Below are 24,601 nucleotides of genomic sequence, written 5' to 3' on the forward strand. Positions count from 1 at the left end.
CATTTTCTCATTTTTTGTTTTGAAAAACATAGTTACTTTTCACAGAAATATGTCATTTACGTAAAAAAGTTTAGTATTTTTACTAATTACTTTTGTTGATTACTGTTATGTGTAACACACTAATAAATATTTCTTAATTTCTTATTTTTAATTTCTAACACATAGTAAAGATTTATAGATATAACCAGCCCAAACAAAAGCTCTTTGGAATCTTCAAACTTCTAAGAATGTAAAGGGATTATGAGAACAAAAAGTTTGAGAACTGCTAAAATAGAGAAACCCCCTCTTAGTCAAGCTTCAGGTACAGCCTCTCTGACAAGGAACAGAAACTGTTACTATATTTCTCCAAAACTCTAAGAGACACTTCTTCAAACCTTTGAGATTTTAAATTGGATATTAGGATTGGACATCCTGCTCTCAAACAATGCATAAGGATATTTACAACCTGTAGCCCTGCTTTAGGTAATTAATAGAAAGGAGATAGTGAAGAGAACTTTCCATCTGGAGTAATCAATAGGTGCTGAATTACAGAAGACAGCAGCACCATCTTCTGGCAAAAAAGGCAAATAAAAGCAAACACACTCCCCCCCATAATGCAGGAGTTTGAAAAACCATGTATGAATGTATTTCTATACGTTATTTGATGGATTTATGAACCATCCTGAACGGAGATTCTGATTTGTACTAAATAGAAGCCAGCCCACCCCCCTAAGCAGCTCAATACTTACACAATCTTGTGTCACATATTGTAGAACCAAACTCCACATTCCCATTATTCTCATCCTACTATGGCTTCACTTACATTGTTCTGTTTACCAAAAATGCCCCCTATTATTTACTTTCCTTTCAAAGGTCAAGTTAAATTGTACCTTCCTCTACCAAGATTTCTTTGATAAGATTCCATGAAATAAACTGATTGCACACATGGCCCTAATTCTCTACATCTCCCTGCATCCATGCCTTTTTCAATGTGGCTTTGAAATTTCCCTCATCAAGAGGTAGAGTCTGCTTCCCTTTTCTTTAAAACCTAGCCAAGCTTGTGACTTACTGTGTCTAGTAAAATGTGATGGAAATCACAGTATACCAGTTCCAGGCCTAGACCTCCCTGTCTCAGTTCTTTGCTTCATGAGAACAAGCTCAGAGGAGCAGCGGGAAGATGAGAGACCACGTGGAGCAGGGCCGTGTCATCCAAGGTGAGACCAGTCCCGCTGAGCCAATGCTAGCCCACTCTTTGACTGCGGATGCATGAACAAGCCCCACCAAGAGCAGGTATTTCTGGCCTAGATGAAAAAGAATCACCCAGCCAAACTATAAACTTGTGAGAAATAATAAATAATTTTTGTTTTAAGCCACTAAGTTTTGGGGTGCTTTGCTATGCAGCATTATTGGCAATAGGTAACCTATTTGCTTCTCCTCTAATTTCCCTGGAGAATTTACCATACATTTATGAATCCCACACATTTATCCTTCATTATATGTTGTCATATATTGTGAATTGATGTTTCTAAACTACTTAAGGGACTATAGTGTATCTTAGCTTTTTCTTTTCTGGCTCAATAAATATTTAATTAGTTCATGGACTAATTGGGAAGCTTAAATTTCTGGACAAAGAAGGATTCTTTAATATTGCTAATTTCTTCCCTGTTACTCTTTTTTCCCACTAATGTTCCAATAAAGAAAACTTCTTTTTTAAGGAATTGGTTTATCTTTTTTGTATGTGTTTTTTTTTCCCTCCAAGCCTCAATCTCAATGAGCCCCCAAGCTCAGTGAGCAAGGATAACTTATAACCACACAGCTACAGCTTGATCTGCCAGAAGAAAACCAATATAGCTTCCACATTCCTATCATTGAAATTCTAGGACTCTGTAATCTGCTTTCTCCATCATTTTTGTTATTATTATTATTATTTTGGAAGCTGTTCAAAAGGAAAGTGAGTCACTTTGCCTAAAAAGAGATTGGTTTCTTCTCTCTGATTGCTTCACAATGCTACCTCTCCTGAACACACCATATGTTCCCTAAAACTTGTGCTTTGAGCAGCCTAAGACAAAGATACAAAGCTTGTTCTCCAGACTCTCACATTTCCCTTTCTGTCTTCCTTTATTACTTTCTGGTTACTTCTCTCCCCAGCTCCCTAAAAATCCAATGGCTTGATGCTTTTTCTGAATAACAGAAGCACCACAATGTGAGAATTGTCCTCCTTTCAAATGCTTTATGCTCCAAAAGTTACTTGCTTTCTTCCCTGAGTCCTTACCAAAGTCATGATCCTTACCAAATTGTCCTTTATCTCACCTTGGTGTCTGGTAGAAAATTTTTATTAAAATAATTCATGTGAATCTGTCTTAGCGTAATAAATTAACTTGAACAATTTTTTACATAAAGAGGATACTTATTGATAAAATTATACCAGTGGTAATAATACTATTTGTGGCATAACCTGCTATCTGGTCACCCAAATACCATGTTCTACTCTTCTTCCTGGGCACACTATTTCTCAGCCAGGTTTACTTGAAAACTGCCTGTTGAAGAGATCACATTTACCAGGTTCCCTGAATGACTGCATGGAAGAGGGCTTTCTTGCTAATCTGTTAAATGTTATATGAGCAACATAGAAACTTTAATTTTTTAAAAATTACAAAAATACTGGGGTGTATAGCAGCTAGAGTTACCTTAAGTAATTTACTATCCTTCATTCATAATGTGATTTATCCTTTTCAAGGTACTTTTCGTTCATTCATTCATTCATAGAAGTCACCAAAATATTTCTATAAAAAGCCAGATAGTAAATATCTTAGGCATTGTAAGTCATATGGTCTCTGTTGTGACCATTCAACTCTGTCATTGTAGTATCAAACAAGCCATAGACAATACATAAAACAAATGGGCATGACTTTTCCAATAAAACTTTATTTACAAAAAGAGGAGGGAGGAAGGCTGGATTTAGCCCATGGGGCATATTTTGCCAACCCCTTTGATAGATGATAGGTAAGCAAAAATCCATTAACAGTCCCTTCCCTAAAGAAACTAGAACCATATGTCATGGTACTGGCTGGGATCACTCCTGCAGCTGCATTCAACAAGGTGCTTGACTGAGGCAGAAATTCTAAGATGATTTCATTCTCACATCTGGTGCCTTATATATTGTGACTGAAACACCTGAGAACTGACTGAGCTCAGATTCTCAGAAATCAACAACGGGAGCTGCAATCTGTAAAAATTTAAAATAAGTAAACTGCAACATGGAGTGCTAAGTGAATTAATAGAGGTTTGTGTAAGGTATGGTATGGGGGACAAAGAGTGGGAAGGAAAACATTGAAGAGGCTGAAGAGGCTCATACTGGAAATGACACTTCAACTGTCACTCAGTGGACAGGGTAATCAACTTAGAGTAGGTGATAAAAAGTGAAGAAAGCGTGCATAGATAATCACCTTGAAAACCATGGTCATGAAGCGAAGCAAAGGAAAAGCAGTTAGAAAGAGTTCAACACGAATAAAGAGTTATGATAGTGCAAAGACTTGAGATGTTAAGGAGACCTGAGATGTTGAGGAGACCTGAGATGTTGAGGAGAACCTATTACTGAGGTTGTGACAGAAAATAGAGAAGGAAGAGATGCTATTTTGCAGAGCAAAATCTGTAAGGAAATAAGATGGGAAAGAACAAAGAGAACAGTGGGAAATATAAACAGGGAAGCACCTTTCCCCCCCTAGTGAAGAACGTATTGGTGTGGAAGCTGAGTTTATGTCTTATCTTGTTTATGAAGAAGGACTTAAGACTACCTGCATAAAGGGTATAAACACCAAGTCCCAGATGGCACAAGGAACTTCCCCAAACACTATGTTAAGAGATGTGACCCAACTTTTGCCTGGCTTCCACCTGCCCTGTCTGAAAGCTATGTCCCTAAAGGTGACCCCAGCTTGGACTGAATCTTCACACAAGAATATATAATGCTGCCAAACCACAAAAAATACATTGTCCCAACCCATCTTGCCAAACTATCTTGAATAATTCTCCACCTATTCCTCTCTGTAATTTTTCCACTTCCTCATGGCCCTCTAGTTCCTTTCTGTTCCCTCTTTTTCATTTCCAAGTAGACCTTTTTGGTTCCCTGTTCTCCCCTTAAAAACCTCAGTCACCTTTGTCTTAGCTGGAGTTGAGCTCAGTCTATCTGGGAGTCTCTCTCGTACTGCAGCAGTCTGATTAAATTGTCTTACCACCTTTAACAAGGGTCCAGTGCTGTTGTTCTTTGACAAGGGTATATAGGAATAATTGGGAGAGAAACCAGGAAAGGGCTCCACTATCCCCAACAAATTCATCACTAAACCACTATTTACTTCCCCTTCTATAAGGGAGATATTTGACAGCAGAATCATGTTTGGACTTGGTAATTGTATCAGTTACCTATTGCTACATAAAAAATCATCCTGAATCTTAGCTGCTTAGCAATGACATTTTTTCTTTTTCATGATTCTGTAGATTGGCTGGGCTCATCTAGATGGCTTGCGTTCTCCTCATAATATTGGCTATTGGGAATTTGGGAATCAATATTGGCAATATTGATTCCCAAAGCTGCTCTCAACAGGGCACTTAATTAGAGCTGAACTTAGTAAGATGGATTTACACTCATATCTAGTGACTCATCTGGTGTGACTACAAAATCTGAGAGCTGGTGACACTCAAGCTTCTTTACATACTTGAGGTCAATAATGGAAGATTCAAGTGTTCTTAAAACCTAAGTTTGGGATCCCATGCTTTCACCTTCTCTATATTCTGCTAGTCAAAGCAAGCCACAGTGTCAGCCCAGATTCAGTAGGAAGGGAAATCAACTCTCTCTTGAGAATGGTGTGGCATAGACCTGCAGACCTGAAAAGAACTGGCAGCCATGTTTATGGACATCCTACCACAACAATGCATATGTTTCCCACATATAAAACATTCACCTCCCTCCCACCCCAAAACCACTCTGTATCTTGATCACCAAGTGTTATTGAGTGCTCATGGGAGAATACTACACTAGATGGATGGAGAAAAAAGGATTGATCTAAGTTGGCAATTTGTAGGAAAGCTTCATCAGGGGAGAGCAAAGAGTAAGACTTCTGGGGCAACGTGAGAGAACATGGGATGGGTATAGGATGAGTAATGAAGGCTGTGAGGTGAAGAAAGAGCTGATAGACTTTTATATTTATCCCATTTGATGAGATAAAACATCTCTCAAGTGGGGAAATACTTGGTGAAGGTTTCCCTTCCTTATTCCCTTCAATTATATTTTTGAGTCTTGGTCTTAATCCAAGGGAGTGACAGTTTCCGGTAGAATCATTTTCTGCAAGCTCCTGATTGAAAAAAAGGTTAAGAAAATGAAGTTTAGTACCTGTCTCTCAAAAAAAGCAACTACACAAACTGTAATAATCATTACCAATGCTTACTATGCCTCCAGCATCTTCATTTCACAATCATACAGAGCATAAAATTATAGCTTCTAGCAATTTTTGTTCCATTGGGTCGGGAAATTCAGTATGTTATAAAAGCTAATAATAATCAACCACATTTGATATATGTCATGCAAGGACAATGTAGTGAGCAAAGTTTATCCATCCCAATGCAATATGCCTAAAGAATAACATATAAAAGAATAAAACTACAACAAGAATGGCATCAGAGAGTCTAACGGTAAACTGAGTCTCCCAAACCTCCTAAGGCTGAGGGGCTGGGGGTGGGAGATAAATATGAGAGAGTTATTTGCTGACACAAAACAAAACAAATCCTTTATTTTCCCCCTTTATCCAAAGTGAGAATATAGTGTGAAAGAGAAATATGTTGGTCAAAGGAAAAATAAACACACAAGAACTCCCAAGGAAAACCACTGGGAAGGTTTTGACCAGCATCACTGAATAGTTTATTGCTGAATTTCACATCCTCCTCTTTTCCGTCCCACCCCAGAATTCTCCTAACAAGACCAGTAGTAGGCCCTTCTTAATATCACAGGTTTTACTAGATTTTTCTCAGTCCAAAGCAGAGAAATTGAAAGTTGACAGGAAAGGGATAAATGAAAGAGAAAGGAATCATAAATAAATAAATAAAAATAATTAATTGGCCATAATTTTACTTTTTAAAAAATAGATTTTGTTGATGATCAGTTTTAGGTTCACGGAAAAATTGGGAAGAAAATACAGAGTTCCTTTACACCCTCTGCTCCACACAGACAGCCTCCCCAACTATCAACATCCCACACCACAACAGCATATTTATTATAATCGGTGAACCTACACTGACTCATTATCACCCAAAGTTCATAGTTGACACCAGGGTTCACTCTTGGTGTACATTTTGTAGGTTTTAACAGAAGTAAAATAAAATGTATCCACCATTTTAGTATCATACAGAACAGTTTCAATGTCCTAAAAATCCTCTATGCTCCACCTACGTATCCTTCCCTCTCCCTTAACCCGTGGCAAACATTTATCTTTTTCTTGTTTCCACACCCTTTTCCAGAATGTCATATAGTTGGAATCATATAGTATGTAGCCTTTTTATATGGGGTTTTTTAAATTTAATAATATGCATTTAAGTTTCCTCCATCTCTTTTCATGGCTTGATAGGTCATTTCTGCTTAGCACCTAATACTATCCCATTGTGGATGTACCATAATTTGTTTATCCATTCACCTACTGAAGGACACCTTGGTTGTTTCCAAGTTTTGTCAGTTATGAATAAAGCTATTATAACCATCCGTGTCCAGGTTTTTGTGTGGAGTAAGTTTTCAACTCATTTGAGTAAATGGCAGGGATAACTGCTAAACTGTTTTCCAAATAGCTGTAACATGTCACACCCCAACAGCAATAAATGAGAGTTCCTCTTGCTTCACATCCTTACTTTTGTGTTATCAGTGTTTGGGATTTTGGTCATTCTAATAGGTGTTAGCGGTATCTTTTTTTTTTTAATTTGCAATTCTCTAATGGCAAAGAGTAATGGGCATCTTTTCAATCTTATTTGCCATCTATTTATCTTCTTTGATGGGAGATTGTATAAGTATTTTGCTCTTTTAATTGGGTTGCTTATTGTTGAGTTCTAAGAGTTCTTTGTGTATTTTGAATAATGCTCCTTTATCAGATACATCTTTTATAAATATTTTCCCAGTTTGTGACTTGTGTTTTTGTTTTCTTGACAGTGTCTTTCACAGAGCAGAAATTTTTTGTTTTAATGAAGTCCAGCTTATCAATTATTTTTTTCATAGATCTTGCCTTCAGTGTTATATCTAAAAATTCATCGCCATACCCAAGATCATTTAGATTTTCTCCTGTGTCATCTTCTAGTAGTTTTAGAGTTTTGAGTTTTACATTTATGTCTGTGATCCATTCTGAGTCAATTTTTGTAAAGGTTGTAAGATCTGTGTCTAGATTCCTCTTTTTGTATATAGATGTCCAGTTGCTTCAGCCCCATTTGTTGAAAAGACTACCTCAGTTTTGTTATACTCCCTTTGTTCCTTTGTTAAAGATGGATCGACCATATTTATGTGGATCTGTTTCTAGGCTCTCTATTCTATTAATATTCCACTAATTTATTTGTCTATTCTTTTGCCTATAACACACTTTTTTGATTACTATATCCTTATAGTAACACTTGAAGTCAGGTAGTGTCAGTCTTCTGTCTTTATTCTTCTCTTTCAAAATTGTGTTTGCTATTGTGGGTCTTTTGTCTTTTCATATAAACGTTAGAATAAGCTTGTTGATATGCACTAAATAACTTGCTGGGGGGTTGATTATTATATTTAGTCTCTGGATCAAGTTGGGAAGAACTGGCATCATGAAAGTATTGAGTTTTCCTCAGGAAACATGTATTATAATATCTCCCCATTTATTTAGTTTTTCTTTTCTTTCTTTAATCAGAGTTTTGTAGCTTTCCTCAAATAGATTTTATACATATTTTGTTATATTTATATCTAAAGTATTTCACTTTGGGAGGATTACTAACGTAAATGGTATTGCACTTTTAATTTCAATATCCTGACGTTTTCTCTTTTGGAAAGTAATTAACTATGATTCAATTTGTTTAATAGGCATAGACCTACCCAGATTTTTTATTTCTTCTTTTGTCAGTGAACAAGTCTAAAAATCTAATGTACAACATCAGTACTATAGCTAATAATAGTGTATTGTATTCAGAATTTTTGCTAAATGAGTAGATAGATTATAACTACTCTTCCCAGAGGAGGGAAAAATAGGTAAATATGTAAGATGATGGATATGTTAATTTGTTTCACTATAATAAACATTATATATATATATGTAGGTATGTGTGTCTCATAACATCATGCTGTATATCTTAAATATACATAATAAAGTTTATTTTTTTAAATATTGTATCTTTCAAAGAAATGGTCCATTTTATTTAGTTTATCAAATTTATGGGCATAAAATTTTTCATAGTATTCTTTATTTTCTTTTTCATGTCCGTGGGATCTGCAGTAATGAAACTTCTTTTACTTCTGATATTAGGAATTTATGTCTTCTCTCATTTTTTCTTAATTAGCTTGGCTAAAGGTTTATAAATTTTATTGATTTTTTCAAAAAACCAGCTTTTGGTTTTCTTGATTTTATCCACTGATTTATCTTTTCCAATTCTATTGATTTCTGCTCTAATTTTTATTATTTCTTTTCTTCTACTTACTTCGAATTAAATTTCCTCTTCACTTTTGAGTTCCCAGCGGTGGAAGCTTAGATTATTGATCTTTGATTTTTTGTCTTTTCTAATATATGCATTCAATGATACCAATTTCCCTTTAAGCACTGCTTTCACTGCATCCCACAAATTTTTATAAGTTGTCTTAATTTTTATTTAACATAGTTTTAAATTTGTCTTGAGATTTATTCCTTGACCCATGTATTATTTAGAAGTGTTTTGTTTTTATCTCTAAGTGTTTGTGGATTTTCCAGATATCTTTCTACTGTTGATTCCTAGTTGAATTTCATTGTGGTCTGAGAACATGCATGGTAAGATTTCTGTACTTTTAAATTCGATCCAGCAATCCCATTATTGGGCATCTACCCAAAAGAAAAAAAGTCATTCTACAAAAAAGACACCTGTACCTGAATGTTTATAGCAGCACAATTCCCAATTGCAAAGATGTGGAAACAACCCAAATGCCCATCAATTCATGAGTGGATTAGCAAAATGTGATATACCATGGAGTATTACTCAGCTATAAGAAATAATGGTGATATAGAATCCCTTTTGTTCTCCTGGAGAGAGTTGGAACCCATTCTATTAAGTGAAGTATCCCAAAAATGGAAAAATAAGCACCACATGTACTCACCAGCAAATTGGTTTCCCTGATCATCCCTAAGTGCACACTTGGGAATAACACCAATTGGGTATCAGACAGAGATGGAGGGTGGGGGGAGAGAATAGGTATATACCTACATGATGAGTGCGATGTGCACTGTCTGGGGAATGGACACGCTTGAAACTCTGACTCAGGGGGATGAGAGGGACATGGCAATATATTTAACCTGAACTTTTGTACCCCCATAATAAGCTGAAATAAATAAATAAATAAATCTGTTGAGGTGTGTTTTATGGCCCAAACTATGATCTATTTTGTTCAATGTTCCACGTGATCTTGAGAAGAATGTGTATTCCACAGTTGTGGAATGAAATACTCTATAGATGTCAATTATATCTAGTTGATTAATGGTGATATTGAATTCAACTACATCTGTACTGATTTTTTACGTGCTGAATCTCCCCATTTCTAACAGAGGGGCATTGAATATCCAACTATAATAGTGAATTAACCTATTTCTCCTTGAAGTTTCATCAGTTTTTACCTCAGATATTTTGACACATTTTTTTTAGGCACATACACACAAAGACTTGTTATGTCTTCTTGGAGAATTGACCTCTTTATCATTATATAATGCTCCTCTTTATCCCTGATAATTTTCCTTGTTCCTTTTATGTCTGAAATTAATGTTCTCTTTTGACTAGGGATATCTTTCTCTATCTCTTTATTTTACCTTTAATCTCTCTCTCTCTCTCTCTCTCTCTCTCTCTCTCTCTCTCTCTCTATATATATATATATATATATATATATATATATATATATATATGTCTGTATTCATCTGCTCAGGCTACCATAACAAAATACCACAGGCTGGATGATGTGAAAACAACAGAAATTTATTATCTTACAATTCTGGAGGATAAAAGTGCAAGATTAGGGTGCCAGTAAAGACATAATAAGTTACTATGAATTTATTTGGGTGCAAAAAAATTTGAAATCCATGCATAGCTTTTTTTTAGTAATATGCATTTTTCATGAACTTTTTGAAGATCTCTCATATTATTTTGCACTATCATCTGTTAGACCAATTACAAATAAGAAAAATAAAAGTTTTCATTTTATCTTCATTTATTCCTTCTATAATGCTCTTCCTTCTTTATGTAGATCAAACTTTTGAACCTATATGATTTTCCTTATCTATGAATAACCTCTTTAATAGTTCTTACAAGGCAAGACCCCTGGCAATAAATTCCCCTTTTTGTTTTCCTGAGAAAGTCTTTATGTTTTCTTTACTTTTGAAGAGTAATTTCACAGGATACAGAATTCTAGGTTGGTGTATTTCTTTCCTTAACACTTTAAATATTTTACTCCTCTCCTCTTGCTTGCATAGTCTCTGAGGAAAAGTCAGACATAATTCTTATCTTTAGTCATCCACAGGTAAAATATTTCTCTCTGGCATCTCTCAAGATTTTTTCTTTATCTTTAATTTTCTGCAGTTTGAATATAATATAGTTAGGGTTTTCTTTTGACTTTTTTGTTTGTTTATTTTTGAGTGTTTTTTGTTTGTTTGTTTGTTTGTTTGTTTGTTTGTTTTTGTCTTTGTTTGGGGGATGTTTGGGGAAAGAGGGTTGTATTTATCCTATTTGGTGTTCTCAGAACTTCCAGGAACTGTGGTTTGGTGTCTAACATTAATTTGGGGAAACTCAGTCATTATTGCTTCAAATATTTCTTCTGTTTCCTTAATTCTTTCTTCTTCTAGTGTTTCCATTAGACATATGTTATATTTTTTGTAGTTGTCCCACGGTTCTTGTATATTTCATTCTGGTTTTTCAGTCTTTTTTCTCCTTGCTTTTTAGTTTTGAAGGTTTCTATTGAAATATTCTCACAGAGATAAACACAGGATTGAGCCATGTCCAGTCTACTGATGAGCCCACCAAAAGCATTCTTTATTTCTGTTACAATGTTTTTGATCTCTAGCATTTCTTTTTTATTCTTTCTTAAAATTTCCATCTCTCTGTTTACATTACCTGTCTATTCTTTCATGTTGTCTATTTTTCCCATTAAAATCCTTAGCATATTAATCATAGATGTTTTAGATTCACAGTTTTCTTGTAGTGCACCTTTTAATATTTTGTTGAAAGCCAGAAGCAATTTACTGGGTAAAAGGAAACACTGGTAAAATGGCCTTTAGTATGATGTGATGGTAAGTCATGAGGGAGGAAGCATCCTATAGTCCTATGATTAGGTCTCAGTCTCTTAGTAAGGCTGTGCCTGTAGGCTGTGAAGTTCGCAAGAGCAGTTTAATTCCCCCACCCTCATCCCTTAGGTGGGACAGGAGGGCAGGAGGGGGCTAAGAGTTGGGTATTTTCCTTTCCCCATGTGGAAAGCTAAAGGGGCTGGAGTTAGGAATTTTCCTTCCCCCAAGTAAACTAGGTACCGATAAAATTCCAATACGTGAGGCTCTGATAAATAGTTTCTCTTGATGGCAGACTTTGTAAGAACAGAATGTCCTGAAGCATCTCAGTATGATTATTTTTCCCCTCCCCTTGCCAGAAACATGAAAGAATTTTTCTCTGATCTTCACTGTGAGAAACTGACAGAGCTCCTGGAGGTAAAACTCACAAAGGTGTGGCTATCCCCCTAAGACTGTGTACTCCCTGGAATTTTGAACTCTCAAACTTGTCCACACTGAGCCTCCAAAAGTTCTTTAATTATAGTTTCCATTTTCCAAACCCAGTACTGTTTCCCAAGGAGGTTTCCACTTGTGAGTTTCTGCCCCACTGAGTTGGAATTCTCTGTATCCACCTATCTCTCCAATTTCGAGGGCAGCTCTTTGCCCTGTGAGCTCATTTCTCTGACAGATAGAAAAAGACTTTTTTGATTTTTCAATTTATTCTGCTTTTTATCATTTGGATAGAGTGACAACTTCCAAGCTCCTTACATGCTGGATTGGAAACCAGAAGTCCTAAAGAGACTTTTAAAAACAATTTTGATTCATTTGAAAATTCTAACCAACCCGTCTAGTAGTTCATTCTTAAATCAAATGTATTAAGCCAATTCAGGTATGAAACTACACCCAGCAATCACCAAATAACACTACTCAAACTGCTACCAATGGGATGATGACTGAGAACAGCTTGAGAAAATTTACTTTGAGGCTATATCCCGTGTATATCCTATGAGGTATTTAGAGACCACTGTGTTTAAAACCCAATTGGAATAGTTCTTTTCATCAACAGGATACATTTTTATGCTCATTTGTTTCATTTTGTTTTTAACTTTTTAGATTTTAATTGATTAGGAACCAATTTTTTATTGAATTTTGTTTTATAATTATGTAAACTATTTACTGGCTCCAAAATTGCATCTGCAAAAGGAGATGGATTCAAAGAAGCCTAACTTTTATCTCTGCCTCCACCAATCTCTAATGTAACTTCTTTAAAATTTCTGATTTATCCTTCAATATTTTTTTAAAATAAACAGACACACATAATAATAATCATACATTTGCATCCCCAATGTATTAGATAAACTGTAGCATACACACTACCCACTTCATTCCTCCCTCTTTTTCTTCACGTAACAATGTATCCATGTGCTTGCTCCAAGTAGTATCTGCTCCAGAGTATATTGCCCAAAGTAGTTAGTATATAACAGTATTTGGTTATTACCAATTGATTTTTTACTATCAACAATACAAATATGATACACGTAATCTATGTATATTTTGCTTATGAAGTTTTTACTTCAAGTAATATTATAATTAGCTAGTATATTCTTTTCTGTCTTCTTCCTCTACCTCACTATTTGGTTTGAAGTATTATTATCTTTTGCTTTCAGTTAGTAACAGTAAGGTAAACATAAAGTGCATTCTATATTGTATATGGCTTTCCCATTCTGGCCCATTTTTTATATTGGTTTTGAATATATATTGTCAGAAGATATAGTTATGGTACATACTTGCTTCCCTGTTATAATCATCATTTACTCTGAATTCTACAGGTAAATGCATATTTTAAGCTCATAATCAGTTTTGGTTTTAGCACCTCTTCAGTCATTTGGTTGTCTGAACATTATTTTCTAGTAGATTCTTCACAAAAGATTGTGAAAACAATATGTACTGGTTCTTACATTCTCTTAACAGTTTGCCTTATTGAGTTCTATATGTAGTCTGTGCTCAATTTTTTGAAAAGATTTGTACCAACTTAAGAAATGTATTACATTAAAAATAGGGTGAGAAAATTGAAGCAAAGAGAAAATAAGTACAGGTGGAATAGGGCCCAAGGTTAATGTTATATCCCAACCTACATAATGTAAAATTCTACTTATACGGCTATTCTACCCTTACAACCGAAGCATTAACAAAGCAGAGAAGGAAACCAGCTTTCCTTCAGGAAAAAAAAAATATTTTTTAAGTAGAGAAACCTAGGAGAAATTTCTCCCAAGGGTCCTCATAAAAAGGGTCCTGTATGATGTAGTTAGCAACACTGCAATTGACCTCCCTAAATAAATACAATGACATAGTTTCAACACATAAATTCTATAAAAATAATTTTATTAGCAAACAAAAATGTGGTTTTATTTGGCATGATCTAGAGATGGAATTTAAAATACTTCCAGAAACACATGGATCACAAATTCTTTAGTCAGTTCTCCATGAATATCATTACCCTAAACTGAGTTTTTGATAAAAATTGCAAAGCAAAGAATTTTAAGTTACATTCTCTAGCTAAAACCTGAAAGTTAGACATGGTATGTAGGCAATAGCTAGCAGATCATTATGCTTTGACAACCAAATGAGCCACAGGGACACTGACATCCCCTGATTACAAGGAGAAGTCTAACCAAGACTGGGGCTTGAATAGACTCTCACCCAACTACTGCATGAAGGTGATTCAAGCTGGTGACTCTGGGAAAAGCCAATGTCTTACTCAGTCCTGGGGCTGTTGCAAACATGCACAAATGAGTAACTGAAGACCCATAGTTCTCCACTACAGACTATGACTGCAAGTATTTCATTACGAACATGTTGTGAACAGGTATTACAAATCACCACAGCACTCATTTATAATGTTGGTAAAGTATCCATAGAACAGATACTATTAAATCCAGAAAGTAAACTATGTTTGCCTTCTGGTGACTCTCTATAGTAAATCGAAAAACAATTGTTATAGATTTTTCTACAGCCTACTAAGAAGCCAAGGAGTAGGAAGATTTATTTAATTACATTGGTCCAGAGTTTAAGATTGTCAAGGTGTTGTGACAGATCTACCATAACTAACTTTCATAAAACCTAGAGAAGGATTTTAGATCTGGCGAACACAGCAGAGTCAAGAAGTTGGCAATTGTGGTGAGAGTTGAAGGACAGACAAGAGGAGAGTGAGATAATTGGAATAATAAGATACGAGCCCTTGTGTTAAAATAGGAAAATTCTAGCTTTCAGTTTCCTAAGACAATTAGTTCCACCTGGTGAGAAATACCAAGGTATTGTCACATAAATAAAAGGCTAATGTGAAATTAAGGGAAGTTTATAGAGTAGAAAAGGTTAGGAATGGTTAGCTTAGAGGTGCAGAAGACTCAATGTCCAATAAGCCAATACATGCTCACCAATCTCAAAAGAAGTATAAGCTGAACTTCAGAGACTTACTAATTATTATTCCCTATTCACTTATGTAAGCAGTTTAGTTGATTGGTTTGAAAACAATATCCATCAAATTAAGTGCAAATTGTTTAGCAACTAACCCATTTTGTCAAGCTAATTGAACTCTGCATGTTAAGGACTTTGGCATGAACAATGATGACTAATAACTGAAAGGGAGATGAAGAAAAGTTAATGTGAAGGAAAATGAGAGCTTGATTTTATAGTGGAGTCCAGCTGACTAGAGTTTCAAAATAACATTGACATACTGATAGTAAATAGGAAAAACCGGTGGTGGAGAAAGCAGTTAAAACTTCACAGAAAAACACTTCCAACTGAAATATCATTTTAGATTGCTCATCTCCTAAATGAATTTTTACAATCATGATTTTTAAGAGAAAGTTTTATTTCCGTTGTGGTTACTAATGCATCTGACTCACTTGTATGTTCTTCTCCAGTGTTATGTATAAAAGGTCAATGGAGAAATAAGTCACTTTGATAGATGAAGACCTATGTCGAATAGATCTTATAAAGGTCAGGCTTAAAGACCAGCTGGAAGTCTGCAGTGAGCAGGTGTTTGATTCACAAGGAACCGCTTTCTCTGGGCCTCCATTTTCTAACTGTGTTACATGGTGGTAGCTTCAAGCTGAACTCTGTTCTAGGAATGAGATCCTATGTCACTAGGACTTTTTCTCTATCCTCCAAACTGTGAGAGTCTTTGGAGATTTCTGCTAATGGTTACAAGTCCTAGAATTTGGGAAGTTAGAGACATGTTTTTGGTTTGGGCTTTTGTTTTTGGTTTTTTATTTTATTATTTATTTATTTATTGAATGCTGGATCTGGCTAGAGCTGAGAAAACACTATGTCTTGCTGATACATCAGCCCCAACATGAGCCTCTTGATGACACAGAGCTTGGCTGAGGTTGGTGGAGGTCCACAACTTAAAACACAACACTCCAGTGTAGATACTGGTGATCCCTGGAGGAGTATGCCTGATGTGGTTAGATGATTAAGTCAACACAGTAGAAAATGAAGAAGGGTCCTTATCAGATTAAATGAGCGTAACAGTTAAATATCAAATGGCAAAACAGTGAGAGCAACTGTACAAAATGATGGTAACATCTGCCAAATACTTTACATTGTGCATTATTCCTTTAACTTTTTTAATACACTGTTGTGGGTTAAATGTTGTCTCCCAGGAATTTATATGTTGGAATCCAGGCCTATAGTGCCTCAGAATGTGACCCTTTTTGGAGTTAGGGCTGTGACAGATATAATTATTTAACATGCGGTCACACTGGAGTGAAGTGGGCCCCTAATCCAAGACAACTAATGTCTTTGTGACAAAGGGAAATTTGGACACAGGCACACATACAGAGAGAACATAACGTGAACATGAAGGCAGAGGTTGGGGTGATTTGCCTACCGGCCAAGGAACACCAAAGATTGCCAGAAAACCACCAGAAGCTAAGAAAGTTACAGAAAACACATTCTCCGTCAGAGCCCTCAGAAGGAAGCAAACCCGATGATACCTTGATTTCGAATTTTTAGTCTCCAGAACTGTGAGGCAATAAATTTCTATTGTTTAAGCCACTCAGTTTGTCATGCTTTGTTATGGAAGCCCTAGAAAACTAATGCACACTCTATTGGATAAGTATTTTAGACACAGGGTGAACTAAAGATTTTGTTCATGAAGTTGGTGCATTTAAATTAAATCATATCCTTGAACTAAATAAGATATGGTACATATATTAGACAGAGGCAAGAAAGAGGACACGTTTTAATTCCCCGTGGATACATAGCAAACAGAAAATTGCTAGCGCAAGGAATGGCAGTCTTATGTCTTCTTTTTAAGACCATAGCAAGCCCAGACTTCAAACATCTTCATTTGCTAACTCCCCTGCACTGATTCCAAGATCAGGTATGAGAAGAGGATTGTTGTCCTTGGTCAGAGAGTTTCCATGCAGCAAAAAGATAAACTGTGAGCCTCCCATTAAAAAGGTCACTATGAGGAGTGTGGGAGGGTAGAATAGGCAGAGCACAGAGAATTTGTAGGGCAGTGAAAATGCTCTGTATAACATCATAATGACAGACACATGTCATTACACAGTTGTCCAAACCCATAGAACATACAGCACCAAGCCTGAACCCTAATGCAAACTATGGACTTAGGATCATAATGTATCAATGTAGGTCCATCTATGGTAACAAATGTACCACTCTGATGGAGAATGTTGCTATGAGGGAAACTATGCATGTGTGGGGCAGAAAGTATACGAGAACTCTCTGTACCTTCCTTTTCAGTTTACTGTGAACCTAAAATTTCTCTAAAAAAATAAATAAAGTCTTTAAAATATTGCTATAGTATCCATTAGATAAAATTCCTTTGATTTTGTGGTCCCTCTCTTCACTGAGGGATTGCTTAAAAAGAGTGGGAAGTTGTCTCATAGCAGGCAGTAGAACGCAAGGAACTAACAGACATTACCGTCTATTTTCTAAATGAGGAAAGCAATGCTTACAGAGAAAGTATTCTGCTCAAGCCCCTACAGGTAAGTAAGTAAAAAGCCAATATTTAAGCCTTGTGTTCATAACCTCTGTAGTATGTTGCCTCCCAAAATCCACTTATTAGCATGAGATGATAATAGGGTTTGGAGAAAGCTTTTCCCCTCTGGATTTTTTTTTTTTTGACATAAGAAATAATTCATGCTTACTGTAACAAGTCAAATAATACCGAGTCATATAAAGAAAACTTTAACTTTATCTACTTCCACTTCCCTGCATAAAACTTCACTCCCTTGAAGTAACCAGTTTCAACAGTTTGGAGTTTATCTTTCCATGTGTTTATCCACATTCACATATATATCCCAAAAATATATCCCCAAAAAGCACAAGGCAGTTTTTAATTCCTGTCTTTTATAAAAATACAATAATGTTCTTTATATTCACCATCCCTTCAAGGTATTAATATTTTTATAGCTATATAATTACATATACAACTATAGAACTGCAACTGTATGTTATGGTATGGAGAGCGAGATAATGACCACTTAAAGACCTAATTGAGCCAAATTGGGAGTTTTTATTAGCTGGGCAGCAACTACCCTCTGCACTGCCGAAGGTGGCAGCACAGAGAGCAGCCCCAAGCTGAAAAAGCAAGGAGGTTTTATACTAATTTAAGTTAGGACTACATGACTTCTAACACAAGGATTGAGATAGCATTACATCATATTTCCATTGTTGCAGAGGCCCGGGACCAGCCTCGGACCACCTGTTTCAATAACAACCTTTAAGTAAGCAAGTTTACAGAATCAGAAAGCATTAGTCTTAATCAAAGTACATTCTTCCATAGATTGTGCAACCTAAATGGTCCTAGTAAAATTTAACTGCATCTATATAATGTGGTTGTACAGATTGAAGCAATTAAAACAATCAGTTAAAGGTTACCCAAGAATTTTCTATTGTCTCAAGGAACAACTCTGTTCTCACAGGTGAAGGGCAGGCTGAATATTAAAGTTTTTCTCCAGGGGTCCTTTACACTGTATACATAAGATACATGTCATACATACATATATGACTATCTATGCAATTATACCCTATTAACGGGCATTTGGGTTGATTCCAATATTTTGCCACTAGTAATAATACAATAAATATCCTTCTTCTGTCTTTACATGTTAGTGCTTTTTTCCCTGTAGAATAGATCCCCAAAACTGAAAATGCTGGATCCAAGAATATATGCATTTTTTAAATTTTTTATAGAAACTATCAAATTACTTTCCAGATTATTATACCAATTCACACTTGGTCAGCACTGCTTAAGAATGGCAATTTATTTCCCCACAGTCTTGCCAGTTCAGAATTTTATCCAGGATGTCCATCCGGATGTCCCCACCGAGGCAATTCTGCCATTGTTAATTGTTGCCCTATAGAGATGTTGTCCTATAATATAGAGACATATAAGATTTCAGGAGTTTTGCAGGGCTTTGCCCTGAAGGAATATGTGAACGTGTTAGTTCACATATCAAAAGTTGCCTCCCCTCAGGAGGACGTCTCACCCGATCCACAGCTTTCCACAGCAACACTGTGTCTCAGACCTCTCTGCTTGCTCCTGACGCTTCTGTATGACAAAGCTCAGTATGGGGCCACAGGATGAGAACTGTTCAAAGAGTGCCCACCCTGGAGAGTGCCCACCCTGACAGACACCTGCGGCTAAAAGCAATTAGCCTACCGGACAGTTCCTGCTTCACTCCTGACTACCTGTCTCAATCAACAAAAACTAGATAAGGAAATATAGAGCCACTATATTTCTGTTTGGCCTTTCTGCTAAGTGATAATTTTATCTTAGGACTTAGAACCTTGTCTTAGAAAGATTTTGTAACCATTTGCTCACGTAGATAGAGTTAATTAAGGGATCTCTAGAAGCTTTTTGGAGACTTTTAACCCAAAACGAACTACCTGTTATTATGTAAATCTGTTACCCCTGGCGACTGATCACTGTACCCATAAATACTGATGTGAAACTTCACTCAGAGTCTCGCAGTTCATGGGAATGCTGGAGGTTCCCTGGCTCCCCATCTATTGAAATTGTACTTTCTTCTCTGTGTATTCTTTTATTTCTATATTCTATTATTTTCTATTTTCTATATTTCCTTATCCCTTGCAACGACCCTGACAAATGGACACAATTTTGCTGGGAGCATAGCTAACTCCCTGCAGTTAATTGGCAGCTCCATAATTTTAGTTCCCTGCATTAACTGATCTCGTTCATTTGGCTTTCGATCCCCTCATATTCATAAGGTGGCTGCTGCATGTCTGGAGATTTCTTCTTCCCTGTGGAGATGTAAGCAACTGGGTGGGAGACTACTCCGGGTGACGTAAGCATAAAAAGAGCTTGTTGAAAGGATGAAAAGTAGCTCACAGAATCATTGGCAAGGTTGAAGAACCAGGCTTGGGGACAAACAGCCAGAACAACAGTCAAATCATGGCACAGAACTGATCAGAAAAGAAATTTCAGACCATTTCAAAATCATGGAGCAAAACAACTGCACTACTACCAATTCTTCATCAAGAAAATTAAGCTTGTAGCAAGTGTCAACTGCCTCCAGAGAATCCCTACTCTGATATTGTGAAATAGATATTTGGTGCCTGAGACAGAGCTCCTGAAGTCCTTGTAGATCAGGGCGCTAGGAGAATCTTTTGTTCTAACATTTGGTCTTTGAGCCCAGTTTCTACCATAGAGCTCCTAAGACCCTTGTAGTGTCCAGAATACTAGGAGCATCTGACACAGAACTTCTAAATCCTTTGGGATTTCCTGGGTGATAGGAGCATCTTTTGTCCTAAAGAAGTGACTCCTGGTGGTCCCCTGGATAGCCTCTGGATGGGGCCAATTGCCAGAGGAATCAATCATGTGATTAGAGGGTTGGAACATTCTGTCCCACACTCCCTCCTCTGGGGAGGGGAGAGGGGCTGAGGTTGAGCTGATGACCAGTGGCTAATGCATTGCTTCTGGATTGCTGAACAAGTGGAGGCACCTGGAGGGTGATACACCCAGTCAGGGTATGGAAGGTCCATGTCCCTTCCCCCATAACTTGTCCTGTGCATCTCTTCCATCTGGCTGTTCTGTATCCTTGTAATATCCTTTATAGTAAATGGGCAAACATAAAAAAAAGTTTCCCTGAGTTCTGCAAGCTGCTCGAGAGTTTGTTTTTTCATTAAATCTACCATCTCTGCTTCTTACACCACTTGAAGGAGTCTAGGTCATATTGTATGGGAAGCTGTAAAATGTAGTATCTAACAGTTTTCAACTTTTCTAGTAGGAGACAGTCTGTGCCTCTTACAGCAACTCATAAGTTACAAATTCCTCAAACCATAGAAAGAGGGTTTTAGTGCTAGGTGGCAGGAAAGAATTATCAATGTCTACAGCATATATTCATTTTTTAACTTAGCCAATCTAATAGATGAAAAATGATCTCCCATTCTTTTTTATTATATCTTCCCAATAATATACGTAAGATATGTTTTGTTTTTCTAATTTATATTTTTATTGTTTTCAGTTATAATTTTGTGCTCTTAAATTTTTTAATACAATTTATATTTTGGTCAATCATTGTATTATCCTTTCACCTTAAAATATAGCTTTATTTGGACTTTTGGATTAAGTAACAACATTGTAATTCAGCCAGGACTGGCAGTAAACATCAGTGTTTGGGATGTTTTGATAACAAAAGCTTCACTTCCTGGAAGAGTGGCCTGCCTGTCAAAAATATGTCTTCTCCCAGTTTTTCATAAAGACTAATATTATCAGCTTTAAGACCATTTTCTGATTTAAGGCATGAAAATCTAAGGACATGTTAAAAGACTAAAATTATATTCATTGACTCATCCATTCATCAAATTTTTTAATTTTATTTTTTATTGACAAATAATAGTTGTATATATTTATGGGATACAATGTGATTTTTATATATTTTCAAAAATAAATTATTAAATTAAGCTAATTGATATATGTATCATGTCACATACATTTTTTGGTCATGTGAACATTTAAAATCTACTCGTTTAGACGTTTTGAAATATGCATTACATTATTAACTATAGTCACCAAACTGTGCAATGGATCTCGAAAGCTTATTCCTCCTTTCTAACTGAAACTCTGTAAACATTTAAGGAGTATCTCCTATTAGCTAGACTCTGTTCAAAGAACTAATAAACGCAGTGTTAAAAGTCAAGTTTGAACCTCTTTTCTTAGGAATATAACTGTGGACAAATTATGTCAATTCTTGCCAGAATTAGTGCCCACTTCATGGGTTTGCTCTAAGTCTTAAATGATACTGTAAAGTTCTGACACTGTATTTGGTGCATAGTTTACATTCAGTAGCCTCCAGATACCATAATATTAACAATAATTCTTCTTATTATTAATAAACCCACAGTCAATTACAACAAGGTATGATAAATCTATAATAGACAAAGGCTAGGCTCCTGTGGTTGATGAGAGCACAGAGGAACAGCACTGCCCAAATTGGAGCAGAGAGAATAAAGTTTATAGAAAGGCCCTAAAGGAGATGAAACTGGAGCCAAATCTTCAAGAATGAGTGTAAGATACACTGGAGAAGAAAGTACATGTGTTGGGCAGGAAGTGCAGATCCTGGGAGGAGACAGATGAAATTGCATATCTAAACTGTAGAGATGTGAAAGAATGTGCAATGTCAGTAGATGTATGAAAGGGTGATTTGGACCAGGACATGATCTAAGTGTGGGAGAAAAGAGAGACAGGAGGTTGTTCAAATTATGAGTGGCCTTGTATACCATGATAAGTTGAGACTTTATCTTCAATAATATAAGGAGACATTAAATGACTTCAGGGGGGTCGTGACATTTGTATTTTAGACAGCCTACTCAGAGAGCAATGGAGAAGATGATTGATAAGAGGTTCAAGATCAGCAACCAAGACAGCCGCATCATGTCATTGCAGTAATGTCCCAGGAAATGGTGATGGCTGGACTAAGGTAGCGGAAGTGGCAAGGAAGGAAACACTCTTGGAAGATAGAATGGGCACTTGAGGAGGATCAGCTGAAGAACAGGGAAAAATCTTCAAAGATGACCAGGTTGTTGATGTGGTGTCATCACCAAGGGTGGAAAGCAGAAGGTGGGGGTCAGTTTGGTGAGTGTGTGCAGACTCTGAGATGTCTGTGGAACATTCTTCCAATGAGTCCTGTGTATTGTGTGAACTAGCAGGACCTCCATTTCTCAGATTACCTTCCCCACATGATTCTTGTGAGTGTGGGCCATGAGAGGCCTCTTGCTTGAGACTTAGAAGACAGACGTGAAGTAGCAACCATATTATTTTTACTCTGCAGAGGTTGGAGCTGGATAGCAGCTGCAGTGACTACACTCCTATGTTCTATCTGCTGACTCACCTTGGTGGCAGCGTTCAGCTTCATGGCTGCATAACCTCCTGTTCCTGCTTCAGCTCCTGCTTCAGCATCTCTGACTCTTGGGCCAGTGAATGACAAAGGGTACCAGTTTCTCCTACAGGACACACACATTATCAAGGTAGGAGACCTAGAGGAAGTAGGGGACACATGAGGGCTCCAGTCCATCTTCATAAGTGAATTCACCCTGGAGGTTCTAGTTTGCCCTCACAGGTTTTAGCCCAGGCTGCCTGGTTCCACCCTGACCATGCTTTCTTTCCTGTATGACTGCTATAACAACTCCAAGCTATAGCACCCAATATAAAAGAAAACAGCCTTCTGTATACTGTTGAACCAGCTCCCTAAATTGCATAAGGTCAAATGTCTATGGAAAATCCCTAGTGGTTCTGCATCTCTGACTCTACCCTGACTGATAAAACAAATATGGGTTTTATAGCCCTCTTTGTCATTTTACACAGCTTTGTGTGCATAGTCCAACTTCCACACACTTTGGCCCTGGGACAAAATATCATCAGTTTTCAAGTTCCACCAATTTAGGACACTCTTGTCCATGTAGTTAGCATAAGCTGGTAGTCCATCTCCTGAAATCCAGAAATTGTGTACAATAGATAGACAATCTAAAGCAGGAGTTGGCAAACATTTTCTGTAAATGGCCAAATAGCCTGTAAGGTCTGTACTGTAACTATTCACTCCCATGGCTGAGTACAAGCAGCCACGGACAATACATAAATTGAAAAATATGGCTGGGTCTCAATAAAACTTTACTTACAAAAACAAACAATGTATTAGATTTGGCCCACAGACCATGGTTTGCCAATGCGTTTAGACAAACTAGTACAAGTTCTTTATCATAAAGGTGCACTTAGAATAGTTATCAATACATTTTAACATTGAGAAAAATAATTAATTCAGGATCAGACAGCCTGGGATCAAATCACAGCTCTGCCACTCTCCTGATGCTCCATTTCCTCATTTTAAACAGAGGCAAGAGGGTAGGTGCAGTGTTTTAAAATATATACACAAATTCTTTACCATGTCCTTTTCAAAAGGTGGCATCTAATTTCCTTACCCTTGAATGTGGATTGGACAAAATAATTCCAAATGAATAAAATGTTGCAGAAGTGGTATTTACATAGTTTCTAAGGCTAATTTAAAAAAGAAAAAGAAAAGAAGATTCAGCTTCAACTTGATTATCAGGATAATCATCCTTAAAACATAACAACCAAGCTGTGAAAAAGCCAAGCAGCCAAATGGAAAGGTCACATAGAGGTGTTTTGACCACAGCCCCCAGCAGAGGTCCCGGCTAACAGCCAGCATCGTCTGCCAAACATGTGCACGAGCAGCAAGCCATCAAGTGATTCCAGGCCCCAGCCTCTGAGCTGATCCAACTGATGCCAAGTAAAGCAGAGACATTTGTTTCCACAAGCCTCACCTAAAATGCAGAAACATAAGTAAAATAAATGTTGTCATTGTTTTAAGCCACTAAGTTTTGGAGTGGTTTGTTACATAGCAATAGATTAGTGGAACATAAAGATGCCCAGAGACTCCCCAGTTATTAGACTAAGAGAACTTTGTAGGAATCTCCCAAATCTATTGACCTGCTGGCTCAAATCTTAGTACCATGGAAAAGAATGTGTATGCACCTGACTATTAAAGAGAGCTTCCCATCCATTAAGAAGTCTGAGAAAATAACCAAGAATACCATCAAAAGCCACAGAGAGGAGCTAAGAGGCAAAACCCAATGACTTAACATGG

General features: G+C 36.7%; 1 long non-coding RNA gene across 1 annotated transcript in view; it reads right to left on the reverse strand.

Annotated features, from left to right (window-relative positions):
• Positions 1 to 24,601, reverse strand: part of LOC123642628 — a 90,381-nt gene that overhangs the window by 63,535 nt on the left and 2,245 nt on the right. Inside the window, exon 2 of the long non-coding RNA XR_006736499.1 lies at positions 22,832 to 22,976. This is a non-coding gene — a long non-coding RNA (uncharacterized LOC123642628). The remainder of the gene's footprint in view (positions 1 to 22,831; positions 22,977 to 24,601) is intronic.

The sequence above is a fragment of the Lemur catta genome, chromosome 1, assembly GCF_020740605.2.
Source record: "Lemur catta isolate mLemCat1 chromosome 1, mLemCat1.pri, whole genome shotgun sequence".
Classification (NCBI taxonomy): Eukaryota; Metazoa; Chordata; class Mammalia; order Primates; family Lemuridae; genus Lemur; species Lemur catta.